The sequence below is a fragment of the Diceros bicornis genome, unplaced genomic scaffold (assembly GCF_020826845.1).
Source record: "Diceros bicornis minor isolate mBicDic1 unplaced genomic scaffold, mDicBic1.mat.cur scaffold_518_ctg1, whole genome shotgun sequence".
NCBI classification, from domain to species: domain Eukaryota; kingdom Metazoa; phylum Chordata; class Mammalia; order Perissodactyla; family Rhinocerotidae; genus Diceros; species Diceros bicornis.
In genome coordinates, this window is record NW_026691386.1 from 1 (window position 1) to 21226 (window position 21226).

At 42.0% G+C, this 21226-nt stretch overlaps 1 long non-coding RNA gene across 2 annotated transcripts; it reads left to right on the plus strand.

Annotated features, from left to right (window-relative positions):
* Positions 1-18266: 18266 nt before the first annotated feature.
* LOC131403008 (uncharacterized) lies at positions 18267-18797 on the plus strand. 2 transcript variants are annotated; one of them, XR_009219136.1, is made up of 3 exons: positions 18267-18315; positions 18416-18482; positions 18764-18797. It is a non-coding gene; the product is annotated as an uncharacterized LOC131403008 (long non-coding RNA). The 2 variants fall into 2 exon arrangements; XR_009219135.1 differs by lacking the exon at positions 18764-18797 and adding an exon at positions 18641-18704.
* Positions 18798-21226: the final 2429 nt, after the last annotated feature.

Here is a 21226-nt window from a genome sequence, read left to right on the forward strand (position 1 = left end):
GAATGGAATCCGTGCAGCCTTTGTGGAAATGATACCTGTTTCTGAAATGTAATATTCCTCAATGACCTTGCCATATGATTTACAAGGAGAGGAAGCAGAAGGGAGTGTGGTTATCATTTATGGTGATGCCAGCTCTCTCGTAAGCTTGAGCTTTTCTACTTGGGAATATTTAGTAATATGGAAAGTCTGGGTCACGACATTACAGTGGGATTTTATCCACAGTGAGAGAGATTTCATCCTTGACTCATTACATGGGACTCTCATTTTTTGACACCACCCTAGTGAGGTCTATGACTTTGAAAATTTTATTCAGACAGTTAACCCTACCAAATATCCAGAAGACATTTGTCTCACTAGATTGTGGTACCCTTTTATTCCTTGCACCGTTTCTGAGCCTGATTGTAAAACACTGGAGAATTGTTCACCCAATGCCTCCTTGGGATGGTTGCCTTGGCAGATTTTTGACACGACCATGACTGAATGGAGTTACAATGTGTACAATGCTGTGTATGCTGTGGCCTGGAGCCTTCATGAGATGCTTCTTCAACGTGCAGAAATTCAGCTAATGGGAAGTGGGAAAGATCTAGTGTTTTTTCCCTAGCAGGTAAAGTCTCTTCCACTTAACAGCATGTACCCTTGTAAAAGTGACTTTCTTATGGGTTTCCACAGGTGTTCAAACCAAGAAGTTAGGATTCTTTCTCCATGAAAAGCAGAGGAGTTTCTGTACTTGTTTCACTCTCTAGGAGGTAAGTGTAGTCCTGGGTAGTAAGTCATCAACAAGAAGGTTCTAGTGGCAACGAGGATGTGAGCTATGAGTCAAAATCAATGTTTTGTGTTACAAAGGGTCCCAACATCCTGCTTGCCTAATGTTTCAATAGGGATTATCCAGCCTTCTCCCATGCAGCTCCTCAATGACAAGAAGAAGAGAACTTATCCTTTACGTGACTATCTGGTGCTGAACATCATGGTGAATACTTTGCATAAATGATCTCATTTAATTCTGCAACCACTTTAGGTATTGCTAAAATCATTTTGCAGAATGATGGTCTGGGAAAATTCAGAGAGTGCATGGGGGTGGCTAGATTAGACTTTGTACTTGAGATTTGTCTGAATCCTATCACCACTGGTCATGTTGATATTCTTGTCTTTAGGCATTTTCTCTTGAAACTACCTGATATTTTAGAAACATTATGATATTGTAGTTCTCCATATGATTTCATTTGCTTTACTTCATTGGATACTTCTAATAAAGTTACATTATGAAGCAAGGATTACAGACAATGAAAGGCTGTCCCCAATTCAAGGTTTTTCTCTTTAACACCTGAGCCTACTTCACCGCAGGATGATGTGTCTCTTCTAGCTGTACCCCTTTTGGAGGAACATAGAATTTAACAATCCTGCTGGTGACTCAGGTAATTTGGCTGAAGGAGGAAAATCAGATTAAGAGTACACCATTCTCAACTTTTGGAATTTTCAGAAGGTCTTAGACTTATGGTGAAAGTAGGAGAATATTCCCAACATGCTCCACGTGGTAAAGATGTGTCTTTATCTGAGGAGGTGATTGAGTGTGCCAAAGAAATTACTGAGATGTGTTGATCCCAATCACAATTACTTACACCATACATGAATAACCATAATCTTGTTGGGGTTTTGTACTCCCTCAAAGCTTCATAAAAGGCCACATATGGGAATTTAACAATTCACTTCCAAGTGAAGTAATTTTTTCTTTTACCAATAATCCAAGATCGAAGCAAGACCTTCACAGCCAAAAAGATTGCAAGTTGATGAATGTTCAGAAGGTGGTTAGTAATTTTTAGGAATTATTAAAAAAAATTATTATGTACATGTTTTTAAGAGATAATGTTTTTGCACACTTAGTACACTACAGTATAGTGTAAACATAGCTTCTTTATGCACTAGGAGATCAAAAAATTCGTGTGACTCACTTTATTGCAATATTTGATTTGTTGCGGTGCTCTGGAAACAAACCCATCATACATCTGAGGCGTACCAGTCTTTTATATCATACAATAAGCATGGCATCCAACCAATGAACTGGATTTAGATATTTCAAGCTTCAGTTTGTTAAGGCCCAATACTCTAAAGCACGCTAGTTACTTGAAAATTAGGTAAAAGTCACAGCTGTTACCAAGTGTTATCTGATTTTCTCCAGACTCCACACTCTGTATGCAGTGAGAGTTGCAGTCCGGGATTCAGGAAGAGCCCTCAGGAGAGCAAGGCTGCCTGTTGTTTTGATTGCATTTCTTGCCCACAGAATGAGATTTCCAATGAGATAGGTGAGGATATGCCTTGCAGTGACATTCTCCACTTCTATTTTGTTTTTGTAGGGAAACATTTGTCCTGAGCTAACATCTGTTGCCAATCTTCCACTTTTATTATTGTCCCCAAAACCCTAGTACATAGTTGTATATCCAAGTTGTAAATCATTCTAGTTCTTCTATGTGAGCCATCATTACAGCATGGCAATTCACAGAGAGATGGTGTGGTTCCATGACCAGAAAACCAACCGGAGCCACCAAAGTGGTCAGCACTGAACTTTCATCACTAGGCCATCAGGGCTGGCTCTCCACCACTCTTTTGTATGCACCGTTCTCCCAAAGAAACGGACAAGCTCTGGATGAGGACTGCAGGGTCCAAATGTTTCTTTCCTCCATTTAGTAATTTAACTTTTATAGCCAAAAAAGCCAACTTTTTTTTATCATTTCCATCCAAAAAGATACACTCTGTCTCTACCTTGAACTAGCTTGCTTGACTCATTTTAGCATCATTGCAGGCATTATCATCTCAAGGAAACCCTTTTTGACCACTCCAGAGGAACCTAACTTAAATCTCTCTCATGGAATCTAACACATGGTATCGTAAGTCCTTACTTTTCATCTTCTTTAAATCTACATTTAGATCACATTGAACAAATCCTTATTTTTCCAAAGTCTGGTGCTGTTCTTAGCACAGAGCAGGAGCTCAGAAACGTTGTGTTTGATTTAAGGGGTAAGTATTTACATGGTATGCAAAGTGCTTAGGGTACAGCTTCCTTCAATGAGTACATACATCTTTTTTCTGATGTCCTAGAGTTCGCAGGTGAGTAAAGGAGACAACATGCAGTGAAGTGAATTCAAGGTGGTGACAAAGGGCTGCAATATAGGTACGCAGAGACCCATGGGGTGCAATAAGTGATAGTATATATATTTGTGGGGAGGGAACTGTAATGGACTTCTTCATAGAGGCAGTAGCATTAGTATTATGTCAGACTAATGAAGGCGGATTAAATTCTTGGTGGAATTCTTATAAATGGCAGAAACTGGCAAAATAACCCTGCATTTAATATTCTAGGGAGCTGAGAAAAGGTTCAACATGACTAGAACCCAGACAATGTGGGTTTGGGAGTTGGGTCATGAAGTAGAAGAGGGACAGAAAACCAACACTGAAGATTTTTCATACCATAATTAACATCTTGGAATTACTCAGATTTATGATATTAAATGGTGCAATGCTGGAATCCCCTCAATGGTGGCATTATCTAATTTTATTTTTGTGATTGATATGAAGCTTAATTTCACATCTTTTGTATAATTTCAATTTTTTTGAAATGTACTGAGATTGATGATATAGTCTGGCATATCGTCAATTTGGATAAAGCTTCCACGTGCATATTTGCCGTGTGGTAAGTTTTGGTATATGTTCCCTATGCACATCTAAAGAACACTACGTCCACTAACTTCAATTCCTACATGCTTGGAGATTAATAAATACACTTGTAAACAACTGATGATTAATGTGTAAACTATCATGGAAATTAGAATGTATTTCCAATGAAAAATACTTTTCATCAAATCTTATGGGTTGGAGTTAAAACTATCCTTAGAGAGACATATATAATCCTAGATTATATATATTTATTTATTATTTTGTATATTTAAATAAAGAAAGGTTGAATTTCTAAGTTGTAAGCATTCATCACAAGCTAGAAAAAGAGCAGAAAATTAAACACTAGGAAAATAGAAAACACAAAATGATAAATATTAGAGGAAGTGTTAACAAAATAAAAGACAAACATCAAAAGTATAAATAAAACTAAATTAGATTCTAATAAATGACAAATATACTCAATAAAATCCTAGTCCTAGTGTTCAACAAAACAGAAAAATTGCAACAAAAACATACCAAGGCTGAAAAAGAGAAATCTGTGCAGATCATATGGAAAATTTTTAAAATGAAGAAAACATAAATAACATCATGTTGATACAATGAAAATTAAGAAGAAACTCACAAATTTCCAGGCAAATAAAAGTTACCAAACCGTCTCACGAAAAAATGAAAAATCTGAATATTGCCATACCTATTAGAGAAATTGAGACCATCTTTTAAAACTTTTCTATAAAATTTTATTGTAGGCTATTTATTTGGTACAAAGCTGATGAATCTTCCCAAATATTCAAGAAAGAAATAATATACATCTACTCAAACTCTTCCAGAGGATAGGAAAAACAGAAAACTTTTTGACTCACTATGAGAGACTAGCTTAATATTGGTACGAAAATATAACAAATTCATTGCAGGAAAGGAAATTACAGGCCACTCTCTTTCTTGGATTAAATTAATTTATCCTAAAAAAAAAATTAAATCAAATCAATGTTCCAAATCTAGCTATATTTTGTAAGAAGGACATATCATGACCAAATAAGGTTCATGCAATGTAATTCAGTACACTAATCTCTGAAAAAAGAGAAATAATAATCGCAATAACTGTAAGAAAAACTAGTAAAATTAAACACCTATTCATATTTTAAAACAAACAACAACAACAGAACAACCCTTACCAAATCAGGAACAGAAGGAAACTCTCTTACTCCCATACACAGTAGTCACAGAATGGAACTTTAAGGTGCACTGTTGAAAGCAAGGATAAGAGAAGAATGTTCAACATCACTGCCTCTATTAGCAGGAAAAGAAATAAAAGGAATAATTTACTTCAAAGGAAGAAGTAAAATTGAAGTTATCTTCAGATGATATTATTGTATAAATGTAAAATCCATGTAAATTAATGTATTAATTGAGTTTAGTGGTGGCTGAATACAAGGTTAATATAGAAAATTTTGCTTCCATCTACCCGTCATAAGGCATCCAAAATTTGAATTTTAAAAAATGACATTTACAACATCTTAAAGTATGAAGTACCTAGAAATAAATTTAATGAGACTTTCAAAAGATTTCTGTCCATAAATTTGTAGAACAGCATTTAGAAAAATAGAGGAAGACTGAAAGAAGTGGAGGGATAAACCAAGTTCGTGATTGAACAGACTCAAAAGTCAACAGATATCAAAACTGTCCAAATTAATCTACAACTTCCACAAAATTGCAGAGAAAATACTGACCGTTCTGTGGAAATTACAATTGATACAATTCTTATGGAAATGATAAAGGAAAAACTTAACTAAGAAAATCTTGAAGAATATAATAGAGTGGGAGTACTTACTCTACCTGACATCAACTATTATAGCATCACAATAGAGGAGGTTCATCAAGAGGATAAACAAGAAAATCAACGGAACCAAATGGTAAGTTCAGATACAAGATGCTCATATAGGGACTCATGTATAGACGACTGATTTACAAGGAAACACTGAGGAGGAGTGGGAAAATGAAAGACTTTTCAATAAAGCATGTTGGGTAAATTGGCTGTCTTCATGGAGAAGACAATGACTCGCCAACCCGAACTCACACCATCCACAGAAATCATTATCAGGCAGATTGTAGTTCTAAACATGAAAAGTGAGAAAATTTAAAGGCACGTAAAGAGGAAGGAGCAATGCCCCTGTAGAAGTAAAAACATGTATTTATGCCTGCAGGGATGAATGGGCACGGAACACTTTCAGAACCACAGGAAGATTTGGGAACCTTAAAAATCAGAGCAGAGGTATTAGAGGTAGGCAAGACCAAGTTTATACGGTCTTTTTGGTCTTCCTAAGAGTTTTTCGGATTTTTTAATGGAGGCTAAACATGATTCCACTTACATGTAGAAGTATCACTTGTGATGCAGGACAAGGGCAGGGAACCAGAGTAAAATGATCTTATGATAACATAGGAGAGAAGTGACTAAAATCTTAACAGAAGTGGTGGAAGTGAAATCAAGGTGAAATGTACTGGAGATCATTTTAGATGGTAGAAAGGGTCTCATTTTGAAACTCCCTAGGAGTGAGGTCTATGACTTGGTCATTTCTGCTTCCCTAGAATGTAGCATATTATCTGCCTCATGGATGTTTTCCAATAACTGCTTGCTCCTTTAATGAGTAAACCTAGGCCAAAGCTTACAGGGGTATAGCTCAGAGAGACAGGGAGCACTTTTGGTTTTCTGCTGAGAAAAAAAGTGCTTTCATGATTACGCAAGATAAAAACCGAGAAGCATAATAGCTTTGTTTACTTAACCATAAAGAAGATGGACACTATTAACTGGGAGCAGATCTCTGCAGTGTATTCTGTTATTTGGTGCATTGAGCAACAAAGGAAGACAATTTTCTAAACTGACCCAATGCCTTCTTTGGGGGCATGCGAATAAGAGAGAGTGACTGAACCTGGGCTGAGAACACTTTGCATCTCTCCCCAGACATGGATCAGAGTGTGAAGTGTCCAGATCATCAGTAGGCCAAGAGAGAGCAAGATCGCTGCCTCCAAAATGCTGTGATATTTCTGGCTCATGAGGACCCCTTGGGGATGGCCCTGGCTTGCACAACTCTGTGTTTCTCTGTCCTCACAGCTGTGGTCCTGGGTGTCTTTGTGAAGCACCAAGACATTCCCATAGTCAAGGCCAATAATCAGACTCTCAGCTACATCCTGCTCATCTCCCTCACCCTCCGATTCCTATGCTCCTTACTCTTCATTAGTCGTCCCAACACAGCCACCTGCCTTCTTCAACAAATCACATTTGGAGTTGTTTTTACTGTGGCTGTTTGCAGTGTCTTGGTCAAAAATATGATTGTCGTTGTGGTCTTCAAGGTCACTGCACCAGGGAGAAGGATGAGGCAGTGGTTGGTGTCAGAGGCACCTAAATTCATCATTCCCATCTGCTCCTTTATCCAGCTGAGTCTCTGTGGAATCTGGCTGGGAAACTCTCCTCCCTTCATTGACACAGATGCACACTCTGAACACCGCCACATCTTCGTCGTGTGCAACAAGGGCTCGGTCACTGCTTTCTACTGTGTCCTGGGACACCTGTGCTCCTTGGCCCTGGGCAGCTTCACTGTGGCTTTCCTGGCACGGAACCTGCCTGACACCTTTAATGAAGCCAAGTTCCTGAAGTTCAGCATGCTGGTGTTCTGCAGTGTCTGGGTCACTTTCCTCCCCATCTACCAAAGCACAAAGGGCAAGAGCATGGTGGCCGTGGTGGTCTTCTCCATCTTGGCCTCAAGTGTTGGGCTATTAGGCTGCATCTTTGCTACCAAGTGCTACGTTATTTTCCTAAGGCCAGAGAGAAACACATCAAAAGTGTTAACGAATAAAACACATTCATGGAGAAAATAATCGAAATGTAAGTTATTTTCATAGGTCACAAGAACTCGCATACACTTGACAACAAAACTACCACATTTTTCCAAACCCACTTTAAGTATCAACTAAACTTACCTTACATCTCCAGTTAACTATTTGCTTTATGTTTCTTTTGGCTTTGTACAATCTTCCTCGGGCATTCAAATGAACAAATACAAAAACATTCATACTAATTCTCCTCTAAAATTATGTGGGAGAGATTGCGAAAATGGCCACACATTAGTCCTCTCCCTCTGTCTGTTTGGTCATAGCATCCCACGTTGACTCTGGGTAGACTTGGCCTTGTAACTTGCTTTGGCCAATGGGACATTAGCAAATGACATGAGCAAAGGCTTGAAAAACTCTTGTTCATTGTTGGTACTTGTCCTTCTCTGGCTGCCCTTGGGAAACCTGAGGCCATCAATATGTGAATGAGTCTAGATAGACTGCACATCTCCATCACTCCAGGTGACTTCAAGTCAACAATCAGGTATGTGAATAAGGCCATCCTAGACTATCCAATCCCAGCTGAGCCATCAATTGGTCCTGATAAAAATAACTGCCCAGTTAACCCACATAATCTTGAGAAAAAATAAACTATTCTTATTTGAAGCCACCAAATTTTAGGATGGTTTTTTATACAGCAGAAGCTAACTGATACCTTATGCTACCATTTATATATGTCCTCTCATTATTTGTGTAATTATCACAGATTTCTATTTCTTTATCCAATATCGTAGACTGGAATATCCTTCTCCAGATTAAGTCTCTGAAAGAAAATCAGAGACCATATCACGTTCCATTTTACTTTTTCTCCTTCCTCTTTTCAACCAGACATCTTTAAGCATATATATTAAGAGTATCTTCACTAATTTTAAGATTATGGATATTCTTCTATATTGTCAACCACCACTGTTATACAGGGAGGATTTTTACTTTTAATTGTAGCCCTATAATCCATTTGGAATGATTTACTTGTGAATAATGTTAGTTGATGGTCCAGTGTTTTATTTTACAAATGGATATCATTTAGTCTATAAAATAAATACAGCATCATTTTAAAAGTTGATTTGAAGCATATGGAATCTATATAATGTTTGGAAAACTGATATCTTTGAAACACTTTCAGTCACAAGTATAGCATATCTCTCCATTTAATCAGAGCTTTTACACGCTTTGTATCTCTTTATAATCTTCTTCATATAACTAATGTGCAGTTCCAATTATTTTAACTACTTATCTTAAAGAATTCATTGCTCTTGTGAATGGAATGATTATTTACATGGTTAAACGAATTCTTGCTCATGTAACAGTATTTTTGATGTTTCATATAGGAATCTAGCTTCCTTTCACATTACTCCACTTATTTACCAGTTCTAAACTTTTAAGTTATGTTCCACTAAAATAATAGATTTTCTCTTCTTCTCTAGTATTATTTACCTCTTATTCTTTTGATTCTCGTTTTTTCATGACTGTGCTCTCCAGTGCCACACTGAATCACACTAGTGTTTGCCAGGAATATTTTCCTCTTCTTAAGTGTAGTGTAAATATCAGGTAATTTCTTTGTCAGGGCAGAGCAGGCATCGAAGAGAGAGAAAGTGAAAACGTGAAGGGGAATCATTGCTAGTTGGAAATCAACAGACTTGCTTCTCTTGGCTGTTTGGAGCTGGAGATGTTATTACAATGAGGCCAGCTGAGAATCAGAGGATCTCACTCTAGTCCCAGGAATTAGTCTTGGTCAAATCTCTCAACCTCTTTAGACCTCATTTTCTTCACCTGTGACATGAAGAGTTCGACGACTATTTTTGAGTTCTGAAATCCAGTGACAACAAGATACCCTTCACCCACATTCACTTGACAAAGACCAGAGAGAATTATTAGTTGTCTTCCTCTGCATCAACATTATTATCCATATCACCACGTAAAGATATATCAAATGTCTACTTTTGCATGACACTGATAAAACAGGTTCCATACCAAATCGCTGTTCATTGGCATAACAAATCTATAGTTAATTGTTTAGAGGTAAGTATAGAGATGGGCCCTGCTGGAAACAGCAATCAATGGGCCAAAAAGTCTTGCTTTATTTTACAGTGATGCTGTGGAAACATTCCTTAATACACCAGAATTCATTTGTACTTACATGTAGGAAACAAATGGGAGCCTTGAATCCATGATTACGAGCTAATAAGGATATGATTTTTAAAATTGTGTTAATGATCCCATTTGCCTGGTATGGGTCTGTTCTCTGGTGAGTAAAGAGCAGATGTATTCAAGGCCACTTTCATTCCTTTAATAAATATTTACTCAGCGCCTACCCCTTGCTTCAAGATAGCAGTGATCTACCGTAAGAGCATTTGTATTCTAGTAGGGTGACACAGACCATAAACAAAAAGAGAACCTTGAGGTGATCAATAAAGTTACATATACGTCAAACTTTTTTCATTCTGGACTATTTTTCACCCTTTCCCTTCTTTGACTGTTTCCCAGAACTCTAAGCATGGACTTGAAAACACAGAAAGCATGGGTCCCAAGTTTCTTCTCGCAACACCCCTGTTTCAAAGACGTAGTGTTTATCATCTGAGAATATGTCTCTTTAAGACTAAGTTACTATGAATCAGCATTATTTCATCACTTTCTTGAGAGGATGGATGATATTATGAAGGGGAAACCAAATATCCTATGGGATTTATACTCGAAATGATCTTTCCACTCTAATTGTGTTATTTAATGTGGTGTGATTTGGGGCAAGTCAGTTACTCCTTCAAAGACAGTGGTAATAATACACTGAAAAGTATTCTATAGAGATTAAATGAAACAAAGTATGAGAAACTGCTTTGTAAATTGCAAAGCAATCTATTTCAGCTTATTTTTTCTAATAATATTTTCATTTATCCAATCCTTTTTGACTCTACGCAACCTACCTAGACTGAGTTTTATCATTTATTCAATAAAATGGGTCAAAATGGTTGAATATTAGAAATTTCATATGGTTCAACTTAATTAATAGGCCATTACAATATTTAATTTGGTTATAATTACAGTTAAATTTTTCATGTTGCCTTACCATGTGCCAGGCACTCTAAGCATCTGACATGTATTCCCTCATTTAATCCTCACAACGATGCTATGGAGACAATACTATTAACCCCTATTGTATGGATGAGGACTATTAGAGGTTATATAATTGACCAAGGTCACACAGCTGGTACCCAGGCAGTCTACCTCCAAAATCTCTTTTAGGGATCCATTAGAGGTCATGGTGCTTACAAAGTAAAAGGATCACCCTGGTTCCTGGGTGGCGAATGGACCAGAGGGTACAAAGCAAAAAAACAAATGGCTACTGAAATGATCCGGTCAAGCAATTCTAAATACAGGATTTCCTCCCTTTTTAAGGCTGAATAATATTCCATTGTATGGATGCCCCAGATTCTCTTCATCCTTTCACCCACGGATTCACAATTAGGTAGTTTCCATCTCTTTGCTATTGTGAATAATATTGCAGTGCATTTTGTCAAACGATTTCCTGGCACTTAGTGAGTTTGAAAAAATTCTTCTTATACACATTAGTTACTGTAATGAACTACCTTTCCAAATGTCTAAAGTTTACATATTTGTCATTCTACAGAAATACCTTGCCTAATCATGATTTGTGTTGTTATCAGTTCATGATCTAAGATTTTTGTACAAAAATTTGCTATAATGCCTTTTTTTCATGTATTCAGGAACTTTGCGTAATATGGGAATTCCCTGATTCTTGATTTTTAGTAGAGTTTTCTAGTAAGCCTTTAGGATAGGAAGTATCTTCCTAGATGTGAGGCAGAGAGCAGAAAAATAATAAAGTGATTGCTATATTTAATTATATCAAAAGAAAACTGTCGCTTTGCTAAATTGTTTTTACACATCCTTTGCTTATTTGTAAGAATGGCAAATATCATTTTATTAATGAAAAGAAAATTCAATAAACAATTTTAACATAAAACAAGATCTATTGAGAACTTATATGAAAATTTTAGCAATATGCTGTCACCAATTTCCTCATCTGCATAATGGAGATAGATAATACCATCTTCCTTATGGGTTGCCGTGAAAATACTCAAGAGTAATGTATGTAAAAGGCTTATCACCATGTCGGTGGGAAAGTGATGTCCCATTCATTTTTCCACCGGGATGATGGCAGCTTTTTTTATGCTTGATGTCTGTAGTTTTCAAAATACGTTCTACGGTTGTAAAGTGAATCCTTTTTACAAATTCTTTGTAGAGTTCAATGATCCCTTTGGAATACAAATTCAGGCTCCCGTGTGTGTGCGTGTATGTGTGTCTATACGCACATCTCTCAAATAATACTTTAAGCCTTATAACGAAAAGCTACCTTCCCCAATGCTGGCTCTGGTTACAAAAACAACTTCTTTAATGTTCTGGTTGAAAATCTATATTTCTAAATTAGCTACTCATACAGCTTTTTCATTTTTCAGCTTTTGACTATTTATAGTTTCTTCCTTTTCTGAAAAATCCAGCATAAAGTGTTCTTACATATGTTAAAAACATAATTCCCCTTGCCCAATATAACTATTTAATGAATTAGGATAAATCAAAATTCAATGTCTACTGTTTTATGACATAAGTGTTTACCATTTTATAGTATACGAATCTTATCCAAAGATGTGCTACATCAGATATTATGAATACATTTTCTTTCTCACTTTTTCCTTTGACCGTTTAAATGGTAAAATTATCTTGTTTCTTTGTTGTCTCCCTCTGGATTCATCACTGGTTCATCTCCTTCCACCAGAAACTTAAATCTCTTCTCAGTAACTTCTGATGCATGAGACAATTCATGGGCTTCAGGTTTTGCTTGGGGACATCCCTCTTGGTCTTGAACATATACACAGGCACACATATACGCAGTACGTCTGGAAGGATAGAGGATAAAAGGATGTTTATCTCTGTGGAAAAGGACTGGGAGACCGTGGTAGAGTTTTCTTATACGTGCATCTTCGACGTATTGGCCTCCCTCCCCCCAGATTTTTAAAATTAAAATAGCGTTATATCCTTATCTACTGGCTTGGGATTGCAAGTTGTAGAGAAATGTGAATATATGATCCAATTTTTAAACGAAATTAAGAACCAGAAACACGCACAAAAATTTAGAATTCTAAATATGGGCACATCATTCTATTAGGCTGTTAAACGTGGGGAAAGGATTGAAGAGCAGCTGTTCAACATCCAGCTACCTATACAGTTTAGGAGTCCACGGAAAGCCCCGCCTCCAGCCCCGCCCCTGGAGCTGATTTCCTACCCCTGTGGAGTCTGCCTGACTTATTCCAGCCCAACCCCCGCCTCTTCCCGCCCCTGGATCTGATCTCCACCCACAACGTTGGGGCCTGGCTCCGCCCACAGCCTGGTCCTGGTTCATTGCCCCGCCTGTACCCTTGTTCCCGCCCACAGAACCGCCGCCCCGGGCCTGGTGTCACTCACACCCTTGTCCCCGCCCACAGCCCACCCTTAGTACTGGTTACCGCACACAGCTCCTCCCCTAGATTTTGTCCCTGTCCCTGGTGCTCACCCAGCCCACTTTCCACCTTCTCACTCACTCTAGAAACTAGACACCTCCCCCGAGGCTGGGATGCCCGGCCCGACCCGCCCGCCGCCTCAACTCGCAGCCCCCAAACTTCCATCCTCCGCGAATGCCTGCCCGAGACCAGAAGTGGAAGCGCTGGCAGCGCCTGAGATGGATGGGGCGTTTTTGCGCGGTGTGTCCCATCTTCTGGGCTGGAACCAGATTCCCGTGGACATTAGCCCTCAGGGGCGGGGCGCGGTGAGCGGCGGGCGGTCCCGGCTGGGTAGGGGTCCAGGGAGGAGTCTGGGCCATCGGCAGCCCCGTCAGGGCCCAGCGTACCTCCATCCCCCCACAGCCCCCTTTCCCCCGGGCTGTTTGCTCAGGGCGCCGGAGGCTGCTGTTCCTCCTGGCTCCGGGTGCCGCCGTCCCCTCCTCAGAGTCCCCGTCACCGTTCTCCTTGTGATTTTGTCCCCAGGGAGCTTTAGCTGCTTCTGGAGGCGGTGTTTGGGTTGTTACTAATGGGGGCGCTCCTGGCCTCTAGAGGGGGAGGCAGGAATGCTGATCAGCGTCCTCCAGGGCCAAGGACGGCCCCACAGAGAATTATCCGTCCCCAAATGTCAGTTATGCCAAGGTTGGGAAATCTGCTCCAGGGCCTGAAAATCTCCTGAGGCCTGAATGAAGTGTGGAAAATGTTGACAAGTCAGCGAGTCACTTACAGGGTCCCTAAATGACAAGCTTGTTTAAAGGGTCCAGAGTCACCAAAAAGTCTCTGTCCAGCCAAGTGAGTTGAGCGACTCAAGCGCACACAGCACGAAGCTGCTTTCTCCCATCTTGGGCAGCAGGTGGCTGGATAGGAATCGGGAAAATCCAGTCACAGCCAAGAGTTACAATTAAATCAGTAAATACAAAAAAAGAAAAGTGAATGGGGTGGCCTTTCCATCCAACACCCTATAAAAGGCCTCAAAAGTTTGTATGCACTTCCCCCCCCTCAGACACGAAAAGCATCCGTGGAGCTCAAGTTTGAGGTGAAACCAGGCTCAGGGTCCACCTGTCCTCGCTGATCCATGGATTTCTGTGTGACCAGGTGAGTACCCTGTGGACCTGGTACTAACAGGTTCCGGCAGCCTCCGCTGTGCAGAAGACCTGCCAGTGGGCTTTCCTGGGCTCGGGTTGTCACCACATGGAGTCACTGAGAGTGAGGGTATCTTGAGAAAAATTATTGATGTTTGATGGATGGAAAAATGGTAAGCTGTGTGTGGTTCTGTGTGGTAAATATTTCAGTAAGTACAGTTATACGCAAATAAGAACACATGAAACAAAAGTAAATAACTGCAAATGTGTATCATAGTAGAAAATATAGATTTACTTGCATAATTCTCAAAAGTCAGAATTTATATATAATTTAAATACAGAAATGTTTTGCGTGTGTATGTAGTATTAGAAGACATCCCATTAAATATTAGCAGGGATACTCAGCAACATTCCTTAGACCCATTCAATTTGACTTCTAAAGTCCTATAAATCCTCCACAAAAATTTGAAATAAAGGAGCATTCAGGGAAAAAGATGATTGGAACTTTGTATTAATAACAAATTTAAAATTGAATTTGCCAGTAGCCAGATTTATTTTGAACATTTTTTTCTTTATGACATTTCAAATCATTTGGAGGAATACTAAGCAACACTGTAGATTGAAGGGAAGGGCACTAGTCTCCAAAAAGACTGTCCTCTCCACCTTGCCTTCTAAAGGGAATTAACTTTGTTTCTTGAATCTTTTCTGAAAGAACAGTCTGGTGATTCATGTTGCAGAGAATCTTGTTAAATGATTTTGTATTTAGTTGTTGGCCTCTACTAATTGTGTTTGTGTGTTTGTGCCTTTTTCATTCTAGCTTTCCTGTGACGTTCTTGAGGGGAATGTGTGCTTGTCATGCAATAGATAGTCTTTGAGTGTATAATTTATGGTGACCCACCATCCTCGTTTATTCAGAACAGAGGGGTTTTCCAGGATACAGGATGTTTAGTGTTCAAACAAAGGCAGTCCTAGACAAACCAGGATGTTTCCTCATCTCATAAGCCAGGCCCTGGGCCACATGCATGGGGTCATGGAGAACCAGAGAGACCTTGTCCCAACTCCATGGAATTTATATTGTATTTGGGAATTTGGATTTTAGACAGTAAATGATGAGAGTGATGTGGGAGTTTGGCACAAGGGGACTCAACCTGAGGGGGCAGGGAAGCCCTCTTGAGAAGGACTGATATTTAGCTTGAGAGTTAGAGTTGGGACTGGATTTAGCTGGTCTGAAGGGTACATTGGAGTGAGGGTGTGGGAGTGTGTTCAAGAGAGCGTTTCAGGTAGAGGGACCCGCATGAGGACACCCCTGAAACAGAGAGCCTGTTGTGTCCATGAACTGAGAAGAGGGATGGATGAGCGGAGTCAACACAGGGGGAGAGGTGTGAGCCAGACCAGCGAGGGGGACATGCTGGACCAGGTCAGGCGTGACTAGGGACGCTGTTCTAAGACCAGTGGGAACACTCTGGAGAGATGTGAACAGATGGCGGATGTGATTGGCGTTTGGTCTAAGCACTTTGGTTAAAATGGACCTGAGGGTTAAGATTGAATACTTAAGAGGCAGGAGGTGTTGGCAAGAAGATTACGAGTGAGGTGATTGTTCCCTAGGTCTGGGTGATGGCTGTGGAGTAAGAAAGAAATAGAAAGAAAAGACCTTGGAGTGTAGAACCGAGAGAATGTAACGGTACTTTCTTGCCTGCGTGTGTCAGATGGCACAGGGCACTGGCTTTTCTCCTCTCTGCTGTCCGTGTAGACCTGCAGGCGCCCCCTCACCCAGATCTGTGTGTTCACCACACTTGGTCACTCACAGGCCCCATTCCACATCCTAAAGGAAGTCAGGCCTTACTTGTGAGGGGGTTGTCTCAGACGGGAGACACCGAGGAGAGCCCCTCCACACATCAGAGCAGCCCATTCAGCCTCTCCCTCAGCCTCCTCCTTTCCACTCTCCCACATTCCACACCCAGAAGGACACCTGCTCAGTATTGCACAGCCCCATGTTCTTCCTCCACCAGGCTTGAGAAGAGTGGGGCAGCCAGTGGGGTGGACAGCCGTCTGCACCTTCCACTCTGAGCCCCGCAGGTCCCGGGCTGGACAGAGAGCGACTCTACTGAGAGCTGAGCCATGAGAACCTGGGCGTCACCCACCTGGTTTCCCTCACTCTGGACGGGGACAGCCTCTACTTCAGTGGTGAGGGGCTGGGCTACAGCCACGCTCTCTCTGCCAGTCAAAGTTCTGTGTTGCCTCCATTGCTCTAAAGTGAGTTTTGATCCATCTCTCTCTCCTTCTGGTCGGGGTTCAGTCTTCTCATCACAGTGTGACTGCTGAGTTCAACCACCTTCCACCTCGTTGCCACCTCCCTGAACACCCCTTCCCTCTTCTCTTCTGCTTTTCCCACAAACGTCCCTACATCCTCCTTCATCCTTAATCCTTTATGTTCACCCCAACACTTGCTCAGCTCCTCTCGCCTTCTCTCCACAAGTTATACCTATGGAGCCGCAGCCCCGACTACCACCAGTGAGTATTCCTGGCCCTGATGTCCTGGGTCCCATCGCATTTGGGGTTGCGGAGCAATTGTTCTCCTTCACCCGCTGTCCTTGGTGAGGGAAGGACCTGGAAGGGCCCTAACTCATCCCTTCTCTCTCTCTTGGGTTCTGGTGGAGAGTCCCAGCCCAGGGTGAGAAAGCCTTAGACACAGACATGTTCTCCACCACATTCTGACCCCACAGGTTTTTCACTTTTATTCTCTTGAAGCCCCGCCCTTGGTCCCCCTTTTCCAGGTATCCCATCTGTCTGTCAAGTTTTCTGCCCGTCCATCTCTCTCTCCTCTGTGTTCAGTCTCTCTTATTCACTGATCTCACTCTCTTGGGCTCCTCTCATCCACAGGCTTGCTCATCCCTCTACTCACACAGTCACCGGTCCCCTCACTCTCATTTATGATTCACCTGTGAATGGTGGTCCTGGGACAGCCACTGCTGGAGCCCAGGTGAGCCTGGAAGCTCCTCCCACTCTGTCCCTCCCTGATGACAGTCCTCGCCACAGCTCCCGAGCCAGCCACCACATCCCTGCATACTTGATCATCACCTGTGCCACCAGAAGCCACCACAAGTATCTGGGGGTGCCTTTACCTTCCCAAGAGAAGCTCTCCAGCCCCTACCAGCCAGTTGTGATCCAGGAGCTGGGAAGCCAGGGTGTGAAATTCTGGTTTTAGGACAATCATGCTGATCACAAAGATTATACCAACGGTTCAGTCTAAGGCCAGCCCTCAGAGAGCCCCTAATCTTGTGAATTAACACACCATTATAACACAATGTGGGAGGTTTCGGGGAGTGGCACGTGGCATAATTTGGAGGGGAAGAGCTTGCTAGAGAAATTTTCACCTGAATGGAGTCTTTAAGAATGAGTAGGACGGACCCTGGCAAATAGAGGATGAAGAGTTTTCCTGGCAGAGGGGATTCCATGAGCAAAGGCTACAGCCAGAAACAACATGCCGTATGGGGAGAATTGAAACGAATTTGGGCTGCGTGAAGCATGAAGTTTAACTCGCAGTAGATGGATAAAATGAGACTGAAAGGTCAGCAGGAGCCAGATTGAGTAGAGCCTTGAGTGCCAGGTCAAGAAGGTTGAACTAAACACTGAAGGCCATAGGGAGCCATGGGTGGTACTAGAGCAGTGGTGGCCCTAGTGAGGTATTCATTTCAGAAAGATTTTTCTAGTAGTCCTTGTAGAACATGCTTTAGACAGAGAATCCAGTGTGCCTGCTGGGGTGTTGGTCTGGGTGAAGGAATTTAAGACTTGAGTTGGGACAGGGATGGAGTGTATGTGAGGACGAGTGTGCAAGGTGAATGGGTGTTACTGGGAGGGAGGAGGAGCTGAGCAGATATGCTGGTTCTGACTTGGGTGACCACACGGGTGGGTGGTGGTGCCACTGTGAGAGAAGACGACAGATGATAAAGAGTGCAGGACTCTGGTATGGTCTCAGGCCAGCTCTCAGTGATGGCCATCGCTCTCCCTCTCGTCTTGCAGCTTTGGGGCACAACCTGAAGACCCTCACAGTCAGTGTCAGCTTCTCCACCTTCTGGTATTCATCAGACAGGATCAACAGCTCAGCCACGTTCAACTCCACTGAGAGGGTCCTGCAGAGCCTGGTGAGACCCTGGTCCCAGCAGCTCCTGGTGGGTTAAATCCCACCCAGCCCCTCCCCCAACCCCTGTCCCTCCTCCTCATCTTCCTTTCCTTCCTCCCCAGCTGGATCCTTGTTGAAGAAGAGCAGCCTGGGCCCCTTCTCCTTGAGTGGCAGACTGGTCTCCCTCAGGTAAGACCCTCCCTTGAGCACTTGCCCCTAATGTCCACTTTTGTGACCACCCCTCTCTCAGTTTCCCCACTCGACTCCCATTTCCTGCTTCCTGTTCGGGCCAAACCCCAGAGGTTTCAGGACCTCTCTCTAGATTCCCCACGTCCCTCTCTCCCCAGGTCTGAGAAGGATGGGGCAGCCACCAGTGTGGACGCTGTCTTCACCCACCACCCTGACCCCGTGGTCCACCATGCCTCTGTGCTGGGAGATGAGAGTCTCCACCTGTCTGCTCTTCCTCTCAGTGGCTCCAGGCTCTGCACCCTGGAGTTTATGCATACAGAGAGAGCACCAGCTACATTTCTGGAGGATCAGCTGGAACCTCAGCAACCTGGAGCCCACATCCTCGGAGTACACCGCCCTGCAGACAGACACCCAGGACCAGGTGGGGTCTCCCCTCTCCCGTCTCTCCTTGCCCTGAGAGCACCCTCATTCCTCTGCCTGACTTACATCTGTTACATTATTGTTTCAATCCTTCACTTTCCCTGCGTGTCTGGGTTCTCTCACTTCCCAGAGGTGATGTCCTAGCTGCCTTCCCCATTTCTCATGTGGATAAACTGAAGCTCAGAAAGGGGAGTATTTTGCCTAAGGTCACACAATGAGTTAGGGGCAGAGCCAGGATTTGAAGTCAGGTCTCCTTTGCCCCAAGATCTGTGATCTTTCACTGGCCCAGTGGCCACCTGCATCCACAGGAGACATCCATCTCACCCACTCTCCCTCCCATTTGTTCTAGGTCACCAAGCTCTACAGAGGCAGCCAGCTGTGAGACATATTCCACTCCTGCCTGGTCACCGACTTGATGTAGAATGAGGAGATTGGAAGCATTGGTTGAGCTGATGGCTGATGGCTCTGAGCTCCCGTGACACATCCTTGATCTGGAAGTCACTTACATGGTGCTCATTCTCCTGCACATCCCTGTCAGCTAATCCTACCATCTCCATTCATAGGTTTTCGGTGGTTGAGAAAAGCATTAACATTTGAGGCCACCAACCTCCAGCATCCTGCTCCTCCTCCTCTTCTGGAGACTTTCAACAAATATCAGCAATCTAACTGTGCTCTCCAATAGTGAAGCCACTAACCACATGGGGCAATTTAAATTTTTTATACACCATTGGGATATGATTCACATATTGTGTATGGGGGTGTTGTATTTTTTAGGTTTTTGTATATACAATGTCTTCTCCTCTGCAAAACAAATAGTTTTACCTCTTCCCGTCTAATCTGGGTTTCTTTTATTCCTTTTTCTTGCCTAATTGCCCTCATTAGAACCTCTAGTACCTGTTATTAACATGTGAGATGAGGGAAGATATCATTGACTTGTCCCTGGTCTTAGGGGGAAATTTTCAGTCTTTCACATTGAATATGGTGTTAGCCTTGGGTTTTTCATCGATGCTATTTATAAGTTGAGAAAGTTTTTTTCTATTCCTAATTTGTTGAGTGTTTTCATTTTTAGGCATGAAGGGCGTTGTATTTTGTGAAATTCTTTTCCATGTGTATGGTTGAAAATACGTGGTATGGCCATTATTCTATTAATATGGTGTATTACATAATCAAGTTTTCAGATATTAAGCCAACCCTTCAACTAGAGGTGAGAGATTAAGATGTTCTCAAGTCTGTCCTCGGCCTGCCACATCCCTGAGCACTTGTGGCCTTCTAGATGCCCACAAATACACTGCAGCTTTTCAAAGCCCCCTGTGGACATCTCATTCCCCCAATTTTTCTTCTAAGTTTTTGGCTCACCTCTTACCTGCCTCAGCTGGAATCACTCCCTCAGGCCACTACAATAGAAAACAATTAGCTCTGATTGTTTTTACCAAGTGCCTTGGGGACCGACTTTCCACTCTGGGCAAGCTCTGAGTCAAGTAAGGACAAGCCCTGAACATGGAGCTTTTTCGGGGAGCTGCCAGGCAGGTCAGCTAATGACAGTTCGATGGGGATGGTTCTTTTCAGAGCTCTAAACCCATTATGGCTGCTTGGCTTCTGGTTGTCTCAGCCACCATGGTTCTAAGACTGATGGTTTTCAAAGTTATGGAGGATATTGTGAGAGCAGGATGTGAATAGTGAAAGTTATAGTGCCACAAAATTTGCTACCTTTATCAAGATTCCACCGTGTATCTTCACTAAATCCTCCTCAGATTCTTACAAGCCTTTGAAAAATTTCTAGGCTCTGGAAAGTTGATTTTGACCATTTTTACCAGTGTTCTCATTGTTGTTATGCATTTTCAAAAGTCCCTACTCCAAAGTTTCAAAAATGTTCTCCCCGTGGTTATTTATTTATAAATTACGTACTTGAAATTAAATTACATGAGAAATTCAGTTCCTCACTCACACACACTAGCAACATTTTAAGTGCTCGATAACAACATGGGGCTAATAATGAGTGTATTTGGTAGTGCAGACAAATGTTTACATTACTGCAGAAAGTTCTCTTGGACAGGACCCAAAAGCAGGGTATCTAGAATCACGGTAGTATTCCAGACACCCTTGTTCATCCTTTGTGCCCTTCCAGGTCTGTCCTTCACAGTAACCACACTGGAATGGACTCCCTGTGTACCTTGCCACCGAGACTGGACAGAGTTGCCATCTATGAGGAATTCCTGTGGCTGACCCAGAATGGTACCCAATTGCAGAACTTGACCCTGGACAGGAAGAGTGTCCTTGGGGATGGTAAGTCTCCCTGGTCATTGTGAAAGGAAGTGAGGCCTTTC